The following is a 6,828-nucleotide window of genomic DNA, read 5'->3' as shown; positions in this document are numbered from 1 at the left end:
CTTGTGAAGCGCTCCAAAGTTATCTGGGAGTTGTCTGAGCCCCTGAGCACAGTACGACGTGGGCAGCCGTTACCTGCCGCTACCTGCAGAAGTGGTCTGGATAATAAGAACTGTGAGTAAAGGCCCTTGACTGCATCACTGACTCCGTTTCCTTACTGCTGCTGCCCTGCACCATCACCCCCATCCTCAGCATACACTGCCCTGAGGCTATACTCCTCCCGTGGGGAGTTATGCTACGCTCTGCTGCACCCACAACACCAGCCTCAGCGGTCTGCCCTGCAGCAGCGGTTCACTCTGACCGCAATCCACGGGTGGCGTAGTCGGACATTTAAACATCAAAACCACATAAATAGTTCCGCCACTGGTTTGACCGCCCTGAGCCATGGAACCGGGTCGCCGCCACGGAGACTACAACCACCAGCATCCACCAAAAAGGGTCCGCTCCGGATGTCCCAAGGCCCAGGGGGCACGTCAGAACATTTTCATCACCTTTCATAATCACCAATGGGACATGGCAGGGATGTCCTCTGTCCCCTCTCTTATACATCCTAGTGAAGGAGCATCTGCTCTCATCAATTCGCCATAACCCCAATATTAGGTGAATTGAGGTGGGAGGCACCGAGTACAAGTGCTCTCTATTTGCTGATGATGTCCTAGTATATATCACTCAATCGCATATATCCATCCCTGCTGTTATGGCTGAAATAGATCACTTTGTTACATGGTCAAATTTTAAAATCAATACAGCGAAGTCTGAGGCCCTCGATGTCTCCCTCCCCAAATCCATACAGGATTCCATCCAGTCCAACTTTCCCTTTGCCTGGCCCTCACAGGGTATCAAATTCTTAGGAATTCCTATTCATAGAGACCTCTCCCATCTATGTTATCTTAATTTTGGGCCCTTTATTGAACAACTCCATACAGACCACGGTTGGCAAGTTAGAACTGTAAGATTCACTACGTGAACCACTGGTGTTTTGTGGAAAAGCACATGTACACTGTGTTCCAAATTATTATGCAAAAAGTGTTTAGGATTGATAAGGGAAGAATTTGTTTGTTTGTCAGTTAAACTCATTGATGGTGATGTGTGTCAGGGCTCTTTATATCACTGTAAGCAATTGCAGACACCTGTGCTAATTAGTTTGGCAGGTGTGTCCAATGAACGGCAAGACTACTTAAGAAGGCTGTCCCACCTTTTTAAGCAGCCTACATTTTCTGCCAAAATGGGAAAGAAAAAGGATGTGTCGGCTGCTGAGAAGCAACAAATTGTGGAGTGTTTAGGTCAAGGCATGACTACAATCAACATTGTGCGATGATCAGGATGAAGTGTCTTGGCAATCAAGAAGTATGTAGCTGATTCACAGTACACACATGTGCGTGCTGATAAGGGCAAATTGAGGACTCTTTCCTACAGGCAATTACGTAAGATTAAAAGAGCAGCGGCAAAAAAGCCTTGTCATAGCAGCAGACAAGTTTTTGAAGCTGCTGGTGCCTCCAACGTCCCCCGAACAACAAGATGCAGGGTCCTTCAGAGGTTTGCAGCTGTGCGTACGCCATCCTGTCGACCTCCTCTATCCACTGCACACAAGCAGAAACGGCTCCAGTGGGCCAAACATTACATGAAGACTGATTTCAAAACTGTTTTGTTCATGGATGAGTGCCGTGCAACGCTCGATGGTCCAGATGGATGGAGTGGAGGATGGCTGGTTGATGGACACCCCACGCAAACATTGCTACAGCGCCAACAAGGAGGAGGTGGAGTAATGTTTTGGGCTGGAATCATGGGGAGAGAGATTGTCAGCCCTTTAGGATCCCTGAAGGGGTAAAGATGAACACCATAATGTATGTGAAGTTTCTCAAACAGCACTTCCTGCCATGGTTCAAGAAGAAGAACCGTGTATTCCGCAGCAAGATCATTTTCATGCATGATAATGCACCGTCTCATGCTGCACATAACACATCTGCATCTCTGGCTGATATGGGCATAAAAGGGGACAAACTTATGGTGTGACCCCCATGCTCCCCTGACCTCTACCCCATTCAGAACCTCTGGGGCATCATCAAAAGGAGTGTCTATGATGGCGGGAGGCAGTTCACATCTAAGCAACAGCTCTGGGAGGGTCCTCATGCAAAAAAATTGAAGCAGAAACCATCCAAAACCTGACAAATTCAATGGACGAGAGAGTTCAGAAGCTCCTTTAGAACAAGGGGTCCTATGTGCAAATGTAACATCACCTAGAATAAAGTTTTGAGTTGAAAACTGTTTGATTTCAGTTTCTAATAACCTGCTAATGCTTATAATTTCAAAAATGACCATTTTTTTGGTCTTTATTAAAATGAAAAGGTTGATCGAAGAGTGTGGGGGATCTAAGAGTGTGGCAGCCCAGTAGTCAGGATTACTTCGAATTCTGACAATCTGAGGGTCATGTTGCAGGTAGTGCAGCAAGAAGGCACTTATGTGTCTTGCGCATCTCGGAGCCCCAAAATTATTTTCCGGGCTAGATGCAGCTAAAAATTATTATTAATTTTAAATCTGGTGGAGCTTAGTATAGATGGCCTAATAGAATCAGTACTGCACACTGCTACAAAGCCCAAATTATTTTCCAGCCAAGATACACATAAACATGATTAGTAATTTGAAAGCTTAAAATGGTTGGTGAGGAGATTTTAACCAATCATCAAGCTTTTACTCTCCCCAGGATGACACAGGGGTAGAAAAGTCGTTTCGGATCCATGATTTGTTCATCTTTATGAACGTGAGTCTGTCTACATTATCAGTGGAGAGCCGCGTGCGCTTATCTGTCAGCACACCACCAGCAGCGCTGAACACACGTTCAGACAGAACGCTGGCTGCGGGGCATGAAAAGATCTCCAAGGCGTAAGTGGCGTGCTTCGGCCCTTTATCCAGATTGGAAGCCCAAAAAGAGCAAGGGTCCAGTGACACAGTCATGGCTTCAATGTTTACTTAGAGATACTCCTGTACCATCGTCTCTAGGCGTTGACTATGTGTCAGACTTCTTGTCTCCTGTGGCCTTGCAAAGGATGAGCTAAAAAAGTGGTGAAATGATTCCGCAAAATTGATGTTACCAGCAGATACTGTGTTTCTGTTACGGTTTGAGTGCTGAACACTCGACGGTCCCACGGTTGGCAAGTTGGAACTGTGAGATTCACTACGTTCACCACTGGTGTTTTGTGGAAAAGCACACGAATGATTCTGCAACAGTCTCTGCTGATACTCCTGCATGCGTGCATCCCTTTCTATGGCAGGAATTATTTCTGCAAATTTACTTTTGTACCAGGGATCTAACAGTGTGGCAACCCAGTAGTCAGGATTATTTCTAATTCTCCCAATTCGAGGGTCATGTTGCAGGTAGTGCAGCAAGAAGGCACTCATGTGTCTTGCGCATCCAGGAGCACCAAGTCCCTGTTGTGTTGGTGGCGAGTTAACAATCATGCTTCCTTCCTCTGTCCTCTCCCCCCAACCTCGCACAACAGAAATGTGGTCTCCCTCATCTGATGAGTCTTCCATCAGTTCGTCCTCCACTTCTTCCTGGGCACCTGCACCTTCCTCACTAGTTTGGCTGCTACCATGCGCCCTGGTAAAACCATCTCCCCCACCCTCACATGCCTGCCGCCTTGGTGCTGCCGACCGTCTGGACCTTGCAGATGGTAGCCCTTCCGCATACAACTCCTCCTCCTCTACTTCCTCCACCTCCTCTTGTGCCACCACCTGACTCCGAATTCTGTTTAACATGTGCTCCAGCATGTAAATCACCGGAATAGTCATGCTGATAATGGCATCGTCACCACTAAACATCTTCGTCACCATTTCAAAACTGTGCAGAAGGGTGCATAGGTCCCTGATCTGAGACCACTCCTCCAGCGTGATTTGCCCCACCTTTGGATCCCGTTGGCCTAGGCTATACGTCAGAACATATTGCACCAGGGCTTGTCGGTGCTGCCACAGTCGCTGCAACATGTGAAGAGTTGAATTCCACCGAGTAGGCACATCGCATTTTAGCCGGTGAAGTGGCAGGCCCAATGACTTCTGTAGAGATGTAAGTCGCTGAGCTGCGGGATGCGAACGGCGGAAGTGAGCACACAGCAACCGTGCCCTCTGCAGAAGGCCATCTAGTCCGGGATAGTGGGCTAAAAATTGATGGACAACCAGGTTTAACACGTGAGCCATACAAGGCACGTGTGTGACATTGCCCCGGCGAAGGGCCGCACCCAGGTTTGCAGCATTGTCGCACACGGCCTTCCCTGGTTTCAGGTCCAGTGGAGACAACCATTCATGAAATTGGTTCTCCAGAGCTGACCACAACTCCTCAGCTGTGTGACTCACATTTCCCAGACATTTCAAAGTAAAAACCGCCTGATGACGTTGAGCCCTACTGCCAGCATAGTAAGGAGGTGTGCAGGATCCCTTCTGCGCTGTTAGAAAGCTTGTGGCATGACCAGACAGGCTTTGGGTGCAGGTGGAAGACCGAGAGGAGGTTGAGGAAGCAGAAGCAGTGGAGGAACTTTGACATAAAGAGGATTGACGCACAACTCGTGGGGACGGCAAGACTTAGACAGCAGCCCCTTGTCCTGCTGTCACCATTGTAACCCAGTGCCCAGTCAGTGACATGTAACGCCCCTGTCCATGCCTACTCGTCCAAGTGTCTGTGGTGAAATGCACTCTGTCACACACAGAGTTTCTCAAAGAAGCGGTGATGTTGTGTGCGACATGCTGGTGGAGCGCAGGCACACCTTTCTTTGAGAAGTAGTGCCGACTGGGCATCTGGTACTGGGGCACTGCAACGGACATAAGGTCTCGAAAATCCTCTGTGTCCACCAGGCGGAAAGGCAGCATTTCTGTAGCCAAGAGCTTGCAGATGGTGAAATTCAACCTCTTAGCTTTCTTATGGCTAGGAGGAAATGGTCTTTTACTTGTCCACATCTGAGGGACTGAGGGCTGGCTGTTGTGCTTAGACGGGGTTGATAAGGGTGTCCCCGGCAAACTGCCGGTCTGTGAGGAAGATGCAGGCGGACATGTTAGGTTGCCTTGATCCAAAGGTGGTGCTATCGATGTCGGACAGCGCTCAACACCAGCTGGTGTTACCACCTCCAAAGAAAATGATGACCTTCCAATCACGCTGGCTGTTGCGGGTAAAGAGGTGGCAGGTCTGCGTCCCAAAACAGGTGTGACTGCTGTCCCCCCAGTCACAGAGGATGAAGAGGCCGCAGATGCACAAGATGGGGCAGACGGTGGTTGGCCTGGCCGGCTAGGCCGCATTGTAGCACAGTGAGCTTCCCACTGCAACTTATGCTTCATGTCCATGTGCCGGTTCATGCATGCAGTACTCAAACTATGTATTTTTTGGCCTCTACTTAGCTTTTGTTGACAAATGTTACAGATAACACGAGTTGGGTCATCTTTATCGATCTGAAAAAATGCCCAGGCTATGCAAGGCTTAGCACCCATGCGACCTGAAGAGCCACCACGACTTGTGGTCAGAGGCAGAGTTGTGTTTGAGGATGCAGTTGTTGACGTGCTTCCAGTACTACGTCTCTGTCCAGGAAGGCGCAACCTGACCTCGTCGTCACTAGCATCCTCCTCCACCTCCTCTGCTGACCTCATCTCTTGGCTGACTGTGGGTTGACAGTAAGTGGGATCTCCAACCTCATCATCATTACCCTGTGTGTTATCACACCCGTCGCCCTCAGAGCCAACCTGTTCCTACCCTGACAAAAAACTAAAATTGTCGCTCCAATCAGGTATTTGAGTCTCATCATCATCTTCCTCATTGTCTCCACCAGCAGGAGTTACAGTTTGGGAATGAGGGTCTACATTATAGTCAGAACGTTCTGCGTCTGGTACTGGATCCGACTCATAAAGATTCTGGGCATCAGTGCAGATCATTTCCTCGTCTGGATTCACAGAAGCACTGGAACCGACCTCTGATTCCCAGGCTATAGTATGAGTAAACAGCTCTGCAGACTCAACCATCTGTTCTACCTCATACTCAGACGGGCAGCTGGAGATTTGGGAGCTGTGAGGAAGCAAGTGCGATTGGGGTGACACCTCTGAGGACTGGAGTATTTGTGATGTTGAAGTTGATGTGGAGGAGAGCCCACTTAAAGGAGCACTTGATATCCGTTGAAGCACCTGCTGTTTTTGTGCCTCATCTGGAATTTGTAGCGATTAGCGTGGCCGTAAGAAAGGGATCTTATCACATTGTCCGCTAAAAGAAGTAGACATTTTAGTTTTGCTGGAAGATGGTCTTTCTTCTGCAGATGTTACTGTTGCTTTAACATCTACTCCACGGACACAACCTTTTTTCCCCTTCCCAACGCGCCTATTCCCCTTTCCACCAGCAGCAGGCCTTTTTCCACTCATTTTGGTGGTTAACTAATTCACAACTCTGGAGTTGTTGGCACAAAAAAACAATGGATGGGAACCGAGCAGAGCTGAGTGGCCAAACTGTGGTATTAGGCCAAAACTATTGTTTGGGTTAGATGCAGAAAAAAATTATATTCAGTTTGCAACCTGATGGAGGTCAGTATAGATGGACTAATAGAACAAGTCCCACACACAGCTAGAAGGCCAAATATTTTTTCAGAGCTAGATGCAGAAAAAAATTATATTCAATTTGCAACCTGATGGAGGTCAGTATAGATGGACTAATAGAACAAGTCCCACACACTGCTAGAAGGCCAAATATTTTTTCAGAGCTAGATGCAGAAAAAAATTATATTCAATTTGCAACCTGATGGAGGTCAGTATAGATGGACTAATAGAACAAGTCCCACACACAGCTAGAAGCCCAAATATTTTTTCAGAGG

Source organism: Phyllobates terribilis, unplaced genomic scaffold, assembly GCF_046119375.1.
Source record: "Phyllobates terribilis strain yellow unplaced genomic scaffold, ASM4611937v1 Scaffold_5__5_contigs__length_657084704, whole genome shotgun sequence".
Taxonomy (NCBI): domain Eukaryota; kingdom Metazoa; phylum Chordata; class Amphibia; order Anura; family Dendrobatidae; genus Phyllobates; species Phyllobates terribilis.
The sequence above is the reverse complement of the archived record's forward strand: the minus strand, read 5'-3'. Positions refer to the sequence as shown.